The sequence below is a fragment of the Rhincodon typus genome, chromosome 7, assembly GCF_021869965.1.
Source record: "Rhincodon typus isolate 14 chromosome 7, sRhiTyp1.1, whole genome shotgun sequence".
Lineage (NCBI taxonomy): Eukaryota > Metazoa > Chordata > Chondrichthyes > Orectolobiformes > Rhincodontidae > Rhincodon > Rhincodon typus.
Window position 1 is genome coordinate 44,180,220 of NC_063338.1, and position 15,550 is coordinate 44,195,769.

General features: G+C 43.4%; 1 protein-coding gene across 1 annotated transcript in view; it reads left to right on the top strand.

Annotated features, from left to right (window-relative positions):
* Positions 1-15,550, top strand: part of dnah9l (dynein, axonemal, heavy polypeptide 9 like) — a 365,602-nt gene that overhangs the window by 256,099 nt on the left and 93,953 nt on the right. The window lies entirely within an intron of this gene.

Sequence of the window (15,550 nt, forward strand, 5' to 3'; positions counted from 1 at the left end):
GCGTAGAGCTGGATGAACACAGCAGGCCAAGCAGCATCAGAGGAGCATCTGAAGAAGGGTCTAGGCCCAAAACGTCAGCCTTCCTGCTCCTCTGATGCTGCTTGGCCTGCTGTGTTCATCCAGCTCTACACCTTGTTATCTCAGGTTCTCCAGCATCTGCAGTTCCTACTATCTCTAGTCCACTCGTATGTTTTGGGAAGGAAATATGCTATCTTTACTGGGTCTGGACTACCTGAGACTCCAGGCCTCCAACAAAGCAGTTGGCTATGGTTGCCCACTAAAATGACCCAGGAAGCTACTGAGATCAAGGTCAATTAAGTATTGGCAACAAATGCTGGCCTTGTCAATGATGTTCAGATTCCATGCTGGATATAAAATATCCATGGAACTATTTTAAAGTAGAGGAGAAGAGTTCACTCAGGTGTCCTGAACGATGTTAATCCTTCAACCTACATCATTTAAAAGGGTTGTTTAGTGGGACCTTGGTGTGTCAAGCTTACCTGTATATTCCCTATAATATTGCACTGCTTTCTGGCTAAAAAGTGCTAGGAAAACCGCTGAGGTCATGAAAGAAGCTATATAAATGCAACTCCTCATTATCCTGCTAATCATATTTCATATTGCTAGACCAAATTCTACACTGGAGAAATACCTGAGGGTTGGAGAATGGCAAATGTAGCTCCAATATTAAAAAAACAAGTATAACATGGACCTGGTAATTACAGGCTCATTAGCTTAACTTCTATCAAGGGAAAAGTGCTTGAGGGAATTTTATGAGATGCTGTAAGTGAACATTTGAAGAACAGAAGTATCACAAGAGGTTGTTAGAATGACTTTAGATATAATAGTCCTTGCACAAATGTAAGCGAAAATGGAAATTCAGCAGACTGGGAAAGCTGTAGAAATATGTGCAAACAGAAACTGAACAAAGCTTGCAAGAGCTATTAAAAGTAATGCTTAAAGTTCTCATGAATATATTGAGTGGAAGAGAGTGATAATGGAAAATAAGGAAGACAGATGCAGGCTATGCTATAGTGAATACTAATGAAATGGCTGATATGTTAAAATCAGTACTTTGTATCTATTTCAAAGTGAAAGAAAAGAAAAAACAATTTAATAAGACCACAGTCAGGGAAATGAATTTGGTGGATTTAAATCTAAAAATAGTAATGAAGAAAATGATGGTACTTAGCTCAGAAAAGGCGACAGGATTTGGAGACAATAAGGGTTTCAGCCTGAAACGTTGACTTTCCTGCTGCTCTGATGCTGTCTGACCAGCTGTGCTTTTCCAGCCCTCATACCTATAGACTCTGGCATCCAGCATCTGCAGTCCTTATTGTCTCCAAATCACTGAAAACCAACACTGTGAAGCCTTTTCTCAGGATGCCCACTTTGAAGAAGTTTTCCTCCTCCCTCTGGAGAGAGCTCAGTGAGTCTCTCTCCCACTGCAACACCTCCCCGGTTGTCTCCTTTGCCCTGAAGCTCTTCAACCACATTCTGAAGCAATCTCGATGCTACAGCCACGTCTCCTTCCTCGGTGCCTGTCGACGCAGCTGGCTCACCCCCCATGGACCATCACAATAGGACCTGACCATGACAATCATTATCTACAGTACCTCCAGTGCTTCCAGAAACAATTCTCCCTATGGATTCTCAGCTTCACACACTCCGCCATGCATTGACACCTCTCTCTGCAGTCCAGCTCAGGGCCTCTCTCTTCCAGACCTGCAGAGGACCTGTACTGTTCGTCATCCTCGGAAGGATCCACAGGACTTGACAGTTTTGATTCTGGGGTGTAATGTTAAAATAGCGGATATGTTAGTCGTAATTTACAATATTTACGATAGAGGGTTGAAGAGTATTGAGGCTAGATCATGTTCTAACTAGTCTCTAGCTCTTCGAGGCAATTCAACCATCTTGAAAAGAAGCTACACTGGTCAGTAGAAGGTTAATGTTGAATCATGTTGGTGCAAGTCTACATTCTTTACAACTTAACCTTCCCATTCTGCTTGTACACTTCCAGCGACCCAAGAATCATTGCCTGCCCAGCCACAGCACCTCCAAGAGGAAGGGAGAGCAAGCACACACAAGTGATGAGGAAACACCAGCATTTGGTCTGACATTTGTGGGCAGCAGTTCTGATGCCAACACAAGTGCATATGTTAAAGGCTAGTATAGAGTCTGAATCAGCACATAATGTCACTAAGGACCAATAGGCTGCAGCTAGGTAAGAGGGAAAGGATAGCTTGTATAACAGTTGACCAAAGGTCCAGGTCACACATCATGTTTGTTACAAGGGAGTTAATGGGCCTGTGTAGAGTAGAACGCACAAACGTAGAAGTTTTAGACATTGGCAAAACTGCAAGAAAGCTCCTTGTCATTGTCAAGGAATATGGAGGAGTCTGGCTTCAATGTGGCACAGGGCATCATGCAGAACTCTGATCCTGTTTTTACACTGAGGAAGAGGTGGTCAACTCCATGACACCACCAGCAACTTCAATTGTGATGCGGCATCTGGTTTCTGCCTCAGCTATCATTGCAGAACAGGTGAATTGCACTCAGTGCTGAAGTAAAAGCTCCGATGAAGGTCATAAAATCCATGATTAGTTCATTGTAGCAATCACCATATTATACTGCTAACTTGTGGTACTGATGTGCGCAAGTACATACAGTAGAACAGCACAGCTCAGGAACAGGCCGTTTGGCCCACCATGTCTGTACCGACCATGATGCCGTTCTAAACTAATCCTATCTGCCTATGCGTGGGTCTGTATCCTCCTATTCCGCCTGTTCATATCCTTTTCGTACCTGCTTCTACTACCTCCGCTGGCTGCACGTTCTAGGCACCCAGCACCATCTGTGTAAAAAAAAAACTTTCCTCACACATCTCCTTTAAACATTCTCCCTCTCACCTTAAAGCTATGGCCCCTTGTATTTGACATTTCAACCCTGGGGTAAAGCCCGAAACGTCAGCCTTCCTGCTCCTCTGATGCTGCTTGGCCTGCTGTGTTCATCCAGCTCTACACCTTGTTATCTCAGATTCTCCAGCATCTGCAGTTCCTACTATCTTTGAAACTAGTCCTGAATGCTGCTGCTATCCCATGCTGATGCTCTGAAAGCAGGGCTTCAAGGTACAGAGATGCTCAAGGGCATTCTGCAAGGCAGCCTGTAACTTCCCCCAATGAAAGTCAGCAGCCTTCCACCAAACAAATTGCAGCCACTAGGTAGCACCGACTACAGTCACCAGTAACAACAAAAATATCCATAAGAGAGGCATGACGAGATTGTGGAAGGGTTCATTTCTGACAATACTGTGCACTATATTTTGGATAAAGCCTATTTTCAAGTGCTTTTTCCAGATGGCCTTTCCTATTCTTTGATGGCCAAGCAGATATTGTAATAGGGAGTTTCAGACAGTGCAGAGTGGTATATTTATGCTGAGGAAAAGTAGTTTAATCAAAAACAGTCGTATAATTCAATGTCTTTCAGGTCATCCATTTAGAAGGAATCCTTCTCCTTTTCTGAAAGTGACTTGTTGATTCCTGGAGACAATAGCTAGACAGTACACAGTAAAGTCATGTTATGGAGGATACTGCAGAGCACCATGAATTCTGTAGATTGCAGCATCTACTTAGGACTAATGCACCTGACCCCGCCTCCACTCTCAAATACCGCATCCCCCAAAGTTGATACGACTATCTAACCATTATTCAAGCAGCATGAGAACAAAATTTTGTCTAGTTGTGAGACTTTTATCTTGCATGCGCTGCCACTTGTGGTCAGAGGGAAAGGGAATTCATTACTGTCAGGCATCAAGTACACAGCCTCTGGTTTCTCTAGGATGCCTGAAGTTAGTGCCTTTAGACAACTGGCACAGGATGAATGTATTATGGCTGCTGCCAGAATAGCGGACCTTCAGCAACATAATGTTTTTTGGGCATGGTTATGCATCAACTGCATATTAATGAAATTGAACCCTTTGTGTATCCTGTATCTCTTGCTGTTTTCATTGGATATCCACAGAGCCATGCGTATTCAAAATCATAGAATCATCATAAAATCCCTACAGTGTGGAAACAGGCCCTTCAGCCCAACAAGTCTACACCGACCCTCAGAGCATCCCACCCAGACCCATCCCCCTATAAACCCACCTAATCTACACATCCCTGAACACTACAGCAACTGAGCATGGCCAATCCACCTAGCCTGCACATCTTTGGACTGTGGGAGGAAACCGGAGCACCCTGAGGAAACCCACGCAGACACGGGGAGAATGTGCAAACTCCACACAGACAATCGCCCAAGGGTGGAATCGAACCCAGGTCCCTGGCGCTGTGAGGCACCACACCACCAGGATCCACATATCTTTTAATGCTACTTGTCCCTCCTGAAGATATTGTGCAGTCTGCATCTAGAATAGATGGCCTGTGTTACCTCCCTGATGCTTTGGTGAGTAGCATACTAGAGTATACTCATGCAAAAGCAAAGCAGTGTGGATGCTGGGATCTGAAATATAAACAAAGTGTTGGAGAGCTCAGCAACACCGTAACAGGTCCAAAGAAGAGTCATATTGAACTCAAAACATTAACTCTTTGTCTCTCTCCACAAACACTGCTTGATCTGCTAAGTTTCTTCAGTGTTTTCTGTTTTTATACTGTGAAATTTAAGCAATACATGTGAAAAGACCTGCATTCATAAATATTTAAGGCAGCAATGATGTTAAGGGCTGCTGCTCCCTTAAGGGTGACAGGTGTGGCAACCAAAAAGTTTATATTCAAGTAAAAGCAGATGTTTTCTAATGATACTTATGTATAAAGGAAGCTTTGGGGAAAAATTTCATTAAGACATGAAGGCAACTGAGAGGGAGCGACATCACTTCAGTGCATAAATTAGAATCTGGAAGCAGTCACCTGTACTGAAGAACAGATTGCCTGGCAACAGCCCCCGTGATCAGTAGGAGGAAGAGCATCCAGCAGAAGGTGACTGAGAGGGAGAGTCATCACTTTGGCACATACATTAGAGCCTGGAAGCAGTCACCTGCACTGAAGAGCGGATCATTGTGGGCCTGATATCAAGGAGTGCCTAAGCCTCAAACATTACATCATTGTAGTTTTTCCTTCCCCCTCCTTCTTTAACCAAAAAAAGGGACGTATTATTGAAAATTTGTTGGTAGCAGAGTGAGAAGTAAGGTAGTGGCTTGAGAGGCTTTGGTGAGCAGTGGCTCGGCAAAAAGTACAGGTAAACTCAGGTAAAGTCCTTTTAACTTTCCTGTTTAGTATTAGACCATTTTAGATGGTAGTTAGGGCAATGGCATGCTCCTCCTGCAGGATGTGGGAGCCCAGGGAGATTTCCATCGTCCCTGATGACCGCACCTGTGGGACGTGCACCCAGCAGCTCCTGAGTGACCACCAGAAAAGGCAAAGGGAGTAGGCAGAGAGTGCATAAACCTCTGTGGCCATTCCCCTCAAAAACAAATATACAGTTTTGTATACTGTTGGGGTGGATGACCATTCGGGGGAAGCAGCAGTAGCCAGGTCTGTGGCACTATGACTGCCTCTGGGGCACAGCAGGGAAGGGTAAATGTAAACAGGATCTTAGTGATAGGAGACTTGATATTTAGCGGAACAGACAGGATATTCTGTGGCCACAAACAGGAATCCAGGATGGTGTGTTGCTTCCCGGGTGTCAGGGTCCAGGATGCCTCGGAGCAGCTGCAGAATGTTTTTAAGGGGAGGGTGAGCAGCCAGAAGTAATTGTGCACATTGATACAAATGTCATGGGTAGAAATAGAGATGAGATCCTATGGAGTGATTATAGAGAGCTAGGAAAAAAATTAGAAACCAGGAACCCGATAGTGGTAATCTCCGGATTACGTCCAGTTCCACGTGCTAGTGAGCGTAAGAACAGTTGGATATGGCAGATGAATGCGTGACTAAAGAATTGGTGCAGGGGCCGAGGATTCAAATTGCTGGATCTTGGGATCTTTTCTGGGGCAGAGGTGACCTGTTCAAGAGTAACGGGTTGCACCCGAACTGGAGGGGAACCAACATCCTGGCGGGCAGATTTGCTAGTGCTACAAGGGAGGGTTTAAACTGGATTGGCAGGGGTGTGGGGTCCTCAACAGCAAGGAGGCAGGTGCGAGGCTGGAAGGAGATACAGTAATCAGGAATAGCAAGTTGAAGAGACAGGTCAAGCTGGAACATGACGGGGAGCGAGGATTAAATTGCGTCTATTTCAATGCAAGACAGCTGACAGGTAAGGCTGATGAACTCAGGGTGTGGATAGGTACATGGGATGAGGATATTATAGCCATTACAGAAACATGGATAAGGGAGGGCAAGGACTGGCAGCTTAATGTGCCAGGGTACAGGTGCTTTAGGTGGGACAGAGGTGGAGGAGAGAGGGTAGGGGGAGTTGCATTTTTCATTAAGGGTAGTATCATAACATTAGTTAGAGATGAAATAACAGAGGGAGGCCTTGTGGGTGGAGCTAAGAAATAAGGGGATGATGACGTTATTGGAGTTGTACAATAGGCCCCCAAATAATCAACAGGAATTAGAGGAACAAATGTGCAGGGAGATTGGGGAGACTTGCAGGAACAATAGGGTTGTCATAGTGGGGGATTTTAAATTTCCTAACATAGACTGGGACTGCCATAGTGTTAAGGGCTTAGAGGGGGTAGAATTTGTGAAATGTGTTCAGGAAAGTTTCCTCAAACAGTATTTAGAGGGTCCTGCTCAGGAAGGGGCAAAACTCGACCTACTCTTGGGAAATAGGGCAGGACAGGTGACAGTGGGGGAGCACTTTGGGACCAGTGACCATATTTATATAAATTTTAAAATAGTTACAGCGAGGGACAAAACTGGTCCGCAGGTTCAAGTCCTAAATTCGGGCAAGGAGAATTTTGATGGAATTAGACAGGAGCTTGCAGGCGTTGATTGGAGTAGTTTGTTTGCAGGCAAAGGGATCTGTGGCAAGTGGGAGGCCTTTAAAAGAACTCTATGTTCCTGTGATGGTGAAGGGCAAGGTTGTCAGGAGTAGGGAACCCTGGCTGACAAGAGATATTGAGGCTTTGACCAGAAAAAAGAGGAGGCATGAATCAGGTACAGGCAGCTGGGATCAAGGGAACTCCTGGAGGTATATCGGGGGTACAGGAGTTTACTGAAGAAGGAAATCAGGAGGGCAAAAAGGAGGCACAAGGTAGGTTTGGCTGAGATTAGGGTAAATCCAAAGAGGTTCTTTAAGTATATTGATGGAAAAAGAATAACTAAAGACAGAATAGAACCCCTCAAGGATCAAAGTGGACATGTATGTGTGAAACCGTGGGAGATGGGCGAAGTCCTCAATGAATATTTCTGTGTTTACTATGGAGAAAGATGTGACGATTTGGGAACTTGGAGAAGTTAGTGGCGATATCTTGGGGACAGTCCATATCACAGTAGAGGAGCTGTTGGAAGTATTAGAATGTATAAAGGTGGATAAATCTCCTGGTCCTGACCAGATATATCCAAAAACCCTGCAAGAGATGAGAGAAGAAATTGCGGGGGCCCTGGCTATTATATTTGCATCATAGTTAGCCATGGGTGAGGTCTGAAAGACTGGAGCGTCGTGAATGTTGTGCCCTTATTCAAGAAGGGCTGCAAAGAAAAACCTGGGAACAGTAGACCAGTAAGCCTAACATCTGTGGTAGGTAAGTTACTTGAGAAGATTCTGAGGGATAAGATATACATGCGTTTGGAAAGGCAGAGTTTGATTAGGAGTCATCAGCATAGCTTCATGCGTGGGAGATCATGCCTCACAAATCTGTTAGAGTTCTTTGAAGTGACCACAAAGGTTGATGAGGGCAGGGCGGTAGACGTAGTCTATATGGATTTCAGTAAGGCCTTTGATAAGGTTCCACATGGTAGGCTGCTCTGGAAGGGCAGATCACATGGAATCCAGGAAGAGCCGGCAAATTGGATACACAGTTGGCTTGATGGCCAGAAGCAGAGAGTAAAAGTGGAAGGATGCTTGTCGGATTGGAGGGTTGTTACTAGTGGTATGCCTCAGGGGTAGGTGCTGGGCCCATTGCTGTTTGTTATCTATATCGATGGTTTGGATGAGAATGTACAAGGCATGATTAGTAAGTTTGCGGATGACACTAAAATGGGAGGTGCAGGTAGTTCTTCTATAACGTGGTAGTTATGTTCTTGTTTGACCTTGTGCTATAGAAAATCACCATAGAAGATCGCGTTATAGGGAAATCGCTATGCTGTACGTTAACGAAACATGTACTACATGCAGAAATTTCCTATATCATGGACAGTGAGGAAGGTTACCAGATATTACAGCAGGATCTTGATCAGCTGGAGAAGTGGGCGAGAAATGGCAAATGGAGTTTAATATAGATAAGTGTGAGGAGTTGCATTTTGGAAAGTCAAACCGAGGTAGGACCTTAAGGAGTGTAGTGAAACAGAAGGACCTTGGAGTTCAGGTGCACAGTTCTCTAAAAGTGGAGCCACAGGTTGATAGGGCAGTGAAGGTGGCTTTGGGCACACTGGCCTTCATCAGCCAGGGCATTGAGTATAGAAGTTGGGAAGTTATGTTGTAGTTGTACAGGATGTTGATGAGGCCTTACTTGGAGTATTGTTTTCGGTTTTGGTCACCTTGCTATAGGAAGGCTGTTACTAAACTGGAAACAGTGCAGAAGAAATTTACGAGGATGTTGCCAGGACTCCAGGGACTGAGTTACAGGGAGAGGTTGGACAAGCTAGGACTTTTTTCTTTAGAGCATAGGAGACTGAGGTCTCCTTTATAGAGGTGTATAAGATCATGACAGGCATGGATAGGGTGAATGCACTCAGTCTTTTTCCCAGGGTTGGGGAATTGAGGACTAGAGGGCATCAGTTTAAGGTAAGAGAGGAAAGAATAAATGGGAAGCTGAGGGGCAACTTTTTTACACAGAGAGTGATATGCATATGGAATGAGCTGCCAGCAGAAGTGGTTGAGGTGGGTACATTAACAATATTTAAAAGGCATTTGGATGAATACATGGATAGGAAAAGTTTAGAAGGGCATGGGTCAAGTGCACAGAAATGGGGTTAGCATGGATGAACATTCTGTTCGGCATGGAACAGTTTAGGCTGAAGGGCCTTTCTTTGTGCTGTAGGACTGTATGACTGTCTGTTTTTGGACACAGGGATTGCAGCATGTGAACATTTCAGGCTTGGCCAATTCAAATCAACAACACACAAAGTTGACGCTACCTCCTTACCTGAATGATTCACACCAGCACAGAACATGCTGCTGCTCAGTGGAGGATTCAGCATCATTCATGGCTAGGACAGTGGCACTAGCCTGTACCTGTTAAAGCTGCAGCAATCTGCGGAAAATTTCAATAGAAGGAAAAGCACAGAAAAGAGAGAGCTGCCAGGTTTTCTGAAGGAGGACTTAGTTCCAAGAAGTGGAAACAGGAAGAGATGTCTGTTTCCTCAGGAGACCCTGAGAGAGAATCTCGATCGATCGCCAGGAAACTAATACCTGTAGTTTGGCCCTGAAGTCCTGGCTGTGCCAAAAGAAGCTCACTGACCTTAGATGATCAAGGTCAGTAAATATATCTTCCCACGATATCTCCTACTCTCTGCATCAGCAACCCTTTTCACTGCTCAATGCACCTCACTCCTCAACTCTCAACCATTGACAATCTCTATCAATTAGAATGCATACCTAACAGTCAAATATTTCACCTAATCCCACACATTAAACACGAGCACAGTGGAAGCTCCCACGATGAAATGCATGTGTGGTGCCATGCACACAGATTGGATCCATGCAGGCTCAGGTTGCAGATAGCACAGCTTCGGCTAACAGTGTTCAAAGGGGCAGGCTCTCGCAGAAAGCTGTGCAGAGGTGCTGCTTTAGAGGAGTCGCAGTAGCACCATGGAGCACAAACCTTTTGAGCTTTCTCAGAATGATGGCACTTCTGCTGCCAATACTGCTGTTCCATCAGTGCTCTTACTGTTCCCTATCAACCAGCCGAACTAGCCTGCTGCTGTCACATCATGGTTACGTAATCTGGAGCCAGGCCTTCCCAGCTCAGAGGTGGACGAGGTCATTCTACAAGGTTTTTCCAATGAAAGTCAACAGCCTTCCATTTGCCAAGCTGCAACCATTGGAATAGCACTGCATAAGGATACTTAGATAGGAAAAGATTTGCAGACAAGCACTAAAGGAATATATGAGGATGAATAGTTTAGTTTTTATGTATTACTAGAAGTGTTGTTAACAAAGTTATTATGGAATGGGTTTTTGGTTGCTATTATTTCTGGACTTATTCCAGTTGAACACTCAGAGTATACAGCAAATAGATTAAAAGTTGGAGAGTTGTGGAGCAATTGTAATGTTGGGATGACATCTTGCAATGTGATGTCTGAATATACACTCATGTAGTATTAGGGGTGGAAGGGCCAAAATATGTCCTCCCTGGCTTCCCCGCGCCCCCCCCCCCCTCCCCCACACACTTCTGTGATGTACTCCTTTGCCTAAGTTCGCTTTTCAATATCTGGTGATAAGACTGTTCCACACAGTGGTGGGTTGTGCAGGATGAACAAACCACAATAAACTTGGACACACACTGGTGAGTACTTTTTTAAAATTCACTCTTGGGATGGGGGTGTTGCTAGTTGGGCTAGCATTTATTGCCCATCCCTGGTGGTAGTGAACTACCACCTTGAACTGCTGACTATAGGAGATGACACAGTTCAGTGAATCCCTCCTTGCTCAAACACAGTCACCTTCCACACTCCTCCTTGCAGAGGTAGAAGTAGGGCAAGTACTGCATGAAGACCTTTGATGAACATAGTCTCCAATTGAGAACCTTTTTCCTGGTCTCTCGGGGCACTAATTCTCTGCCTATGCTACATTTTCAGGATAGACTGCAAGTATAGTCAGCCCAAACTGGCCCATGCTGACCATGGTGCCCACCCAGCTAGTCCCAATTGCCCGCATTTGATCTGTATCCCTCTAAACCCTTCCCATCCATGTACCTATCCAAATATTTTTAAAATGTTGCTGTTGCACCTGCCTCAACCACTTTCTCTGGCGGCCCATTCCAAGTACATACCACTGCCTGTGTGAAGATGTTGCCCCTCAGGTCCTTCTTAAATCTTTGCCATCTCACCTTAAACCTATGCCTTCTAGTTTTCAATTCTCCATCCCTGGGAGAAAAGATTATATGTATTCATCCTATCTATGCCCCTTATGACCTTATACATTTTGATAATCTCCTACGTTTCAAGGAATAAAGTCCTATCCTGGCCAACCTCTCCCTATAACTCAAGGGCTAATAGTCCTGGCAACATCGTCATAAATCTTTGCACGCTTTCCAGTTTAACTATGTCTTTCCTACAACAGGGTGACCGAAACTGTACACTGTACTCCAAGTGCGGCCTCACCAATGACTTATACAACTGTAACCGAACATCTCAACTCCTATACTCAATGCCTCGACTGATGAATGCCAGCATGCTAAATGCCTTCTTCACCACCCTGTCTACCTGTGACGCCGCTTTCAATGAACTATGTGCATGTACTCCTAGGTCCCTCTGTTCCACAACACTCTTCAGGACCTTACCATTTACTGTATAAATCCTACCTTGGTTTGAATTTCCAAAGTGCAACACCTCACACTTATCTGCATTGAATTGCATTTGCCAATCTTCAGCCCACTTCCCCATCTGATCAAAATCCCTCTGTAATTTTTGATAAACTTCCTCGCTATCAAACGATACCTCCTAATTTTGTATCATCCACAAATTTACTAATTGTGCCTTGTACATTCACATCCAGATCATTTATATAAATAACAAATAACAAAGGTCCCAGCACCGACCCCTGTGGCACACCAGTAGTCAAAGACCTCCAGTCCAAGAAACAATCTTGAGCCATCACTGTCTGTTTCCTACCATCGAGCCAATTTTGAACTCAATTAGCTAGCTCTCCCTGGATCCCTTCATGATCAGCCTGCTGTGCCGGACCTTGTCAAAGGCCTTCCTAAAGTCCAAATAGACAACATCCACTATACTACCTTCATCTATCCCTTTGGTTACTTCTTTGAAAAACTCTAAAAGATTTGTCAGATGTGATTTCCTGCTCACAAATCCATGCTGACTATCCCTGATCAGACTTTGACTATCCAACTGTTAGTTGATCCTGTCCCTCGGTATCCTCTACAATAACTTGCCTACCACTGATGTCAGGCTCACTGGCCTGTAATTCCCTGGCTTGTCTTTGCTACCTTTCTTAAACAATGGAACAACATTAGCTTCCCTCGAGTCTTCCAGAGCTTCAACAGTGGCTAAAGATGAAGCAAAAATCTCTGCAAGGGCCTCTGCAATTTCTTCCCTAGCATTCCGCAATGTCCAAGGATGGATTTGATCAGGCCCAGGGGATTTATCCACCTTAATGTGCTTTAAGGCTGCAAACACCTCCTCTCTGGTAATCTGTATGTGGTCCGAAACATCCCCACTTGTTTCCCTTATTTCCTTACCATCCATGATTCTCTCCTCAGTAAACACTGAGGAGAAATATTCATCAAAAATCTCCCCCATCTCCTCTGGCTCCACACACAGAGAGCCATGTTGATCTTTAACGGGACCCATTCTCTCCCTAGCCACCCTTTTACTCTTATTATAGATGTAGATCCTGTTCGGATTATCTTTAACTTTATCTGCCAGATCCATCTCATACCCTCTTTTTGCTGTTCTAATTTCCCTCTTAAGTGTGTTCCTACAATTTTTATAGTCATCTAGAGATTCACTTGAGCCCGATAGCTTAAACCCAATGTATGTCTTAACTCCAGTACTGAAGCAGACTTTCTCCTGCCAGGCCAAACAACTCTTCTGACCACCTAGCCAGAATCTAGCACCATTACCTTGAAAATTCAATGTTAGTTCCTCCAATAACATAACACCATACATCTGCTAAATCTGGACCAGCAAAATTAAGTTAAAAGCACCACAAGTTGTTTGGCTAACCCTTTAAATAGCACGAGCAGGGGTGGTACCTTGTACAGCCGAACAGTTGGTAGTAATTGAGAGGGTGTCAACTGGACTGTGTGTTCCAAAACAGCAGATTGTTCTACCATGACAGAGTTTTCCTTTTATTTATTCATGCATTGTGTGTGTTCCTGGCTAAATCAGTATTTATTGCCCATTCCTAATTATCCTTAGGAAGATGGTGGTGAGTTGCTTTCTTGAACTGCTGCAATGCTTGGGGTATAGGGGCACCTACAGTGCAGTTAGAAAGGGAGTCCCAGTATTCTGACCCAGATAGAGTGAAGGAATCTTGATATTGCTCTAAAGGGATGGTGTGTGAATTTGAAGGGAATTTGAGGGGAACTTTCAAATGTTGACTATGGTGTTCCCCTGCATCTCCCCTTCTCCTCCAAGCTGGTAGAGGTTGCAGGTTTGGAAAATGCTGTCGACCAAGGCTTGGTGAGATAACGCACTGCATCTTGTAAATGGTGCATTCTGCTGCATCATAGTGCCAGTTAAACAGGATACTTTGTTCTGGGTGGTGTCAAACTTCTTGGAACTGCACTCATAAGTAGGAAGTATTCCCTCACACTTTTGACTTGGGCCTCCTTATTGCTGGGTATATCTTGGAGACACAGGAATTGAGTCACTTGTTATAGAATGCCTAGCCTCTGACGTGCTGTTGTAGCCACAGTGTGTATGTAGCTAGTCCAGTTCAGTTTCTGGTCGGTAGTCATTTCCAGGATATTGACAGTGTGGAGTTCAATGATGGGAATGCAATTGAACATCAAAGGGCGATCGTCAAATTCTCTTTTGTTGGAGAGTCATTGCCTGGCACTTGTGCGTTGCATATGTTACTTGCCACTTACTAGTCCAAGGACGTGTGTTTTTCGAGTCTTGTATATGGAAATGATTACTTTATCTGAGGAGTCATAACTAGTAATGAACGTTGTGCAATCAACAGTGAACAGAAGCTGTTTAGCATTCACTATCTTCTCCTCTGCATACTTTCCATGCATGTACAGCCACCTTAGGCTGGCAGCAACTGGCTGATTTAATTTTTCAGTTGAGAATTTGTATAGCATCATCAGCTGTGCCATTGTGTGAACCCGTTTTGTAGCCTTTATCTCTGTAATCTATATGAGATGGAAGTGGTTGATACAGCAACAGGGTGATAAAACATGTTCCATTCCCAACAATATTAGCTTTCACTTTGAACCATTAAATTCATCCCAGAAATGCCTTTTAAGAAGTTATTTGAAACAACCAGTTGCAGGATGGTATCCTGTAACAGTTCAAATAATGCCGATTAAATTTGAAATAAATAGATGTCAGTTTAATTTGAGTGTAAATCATCAACATTTGGTTCAAAGTTTTTCTGTATGAAGTGAATCTGCTAATTTTAGTTTTGATGTAGTGTAAAAGTTACTCCAATAGATTTTTATAGTATGTTAATAAAGATCTGTTTAGGTCCCATTTCCCTTAACATTTGACAACTTTAAGTAGTTGCAACAAAACTTGAGGGTAGATGTAATGTAATAAACTGTAATGAATTATAAATATTTTGCTGATAAACTGTATGGATCAGGAGAAGGTATATCACTCATTATCCATATAGCCCTCAAAAAGTGTATTACAGTCATATTTGAAATATCTTTTCAGTGAATCAAAAGTACTTGTTTCAGGCATGATTGAATGCTATGCAAGAGAACATATGTCAACTGAACATTTCACTGCTGTCTTCAATGTTATCCTGATATATTTCACCAGCGGTAGTACATCTATCATAGATGGACTTAAAACTTACACAAAATGTACATTCTCATTAAATGATGAGTGGCTAATTCATCTTTCCACAGCATAATTAATGGTTTCTTCACAGAATAATTTTTCATTGTTTGTTGCGATGTATTTTCAACATTTTTTTGTTACTTTTTCCTCTATCTGCATGCCTATCACGATGTCATTTCCAAAAGATCTATGTAAGTATTAACCTTGTTTAATGTTTTCTTGCAGTTTGAGTGTTCCTCTACAAGGTTAGTTTGTAACAGCATTTCAGAACTCCGGCATTTGTGATCAATCATGCACCAGAACATAATGTTGTATTTCTTGCACATGTTTAAAAAACATAATGAAAAGAGAAGTGTATAATTCATTAATATCTGATTCTTGTGCTGTGTTTATTGTTTTTAACCATTTAATCATCTGATCGATGCAGAAATTTAATGATGGAATCTTGGTGCTGTCAACCACCTTCTTGAATTAATTTATTGATTTTTATTTCCTGACTCTGACTCCCAAAAATATTGTTTGTATGCATAACTAAATTGAAAGAAGGTCACAGAAATGTTAGCGGTATAATAGTTACAAAATAGCAACAGACAAGCATGCTAAAGGAAGAAAGCCACACTAAATATCAGGGTTTACTCTCAGTCACCTGTAACTGCTCTTCGCAAAGCTAAAAGTGAAGCTTGAGATAAGGAGTAGGGAGAAGAATCTGACTCCACATTGACAGAGTCAAAACATGGTATCTGTGA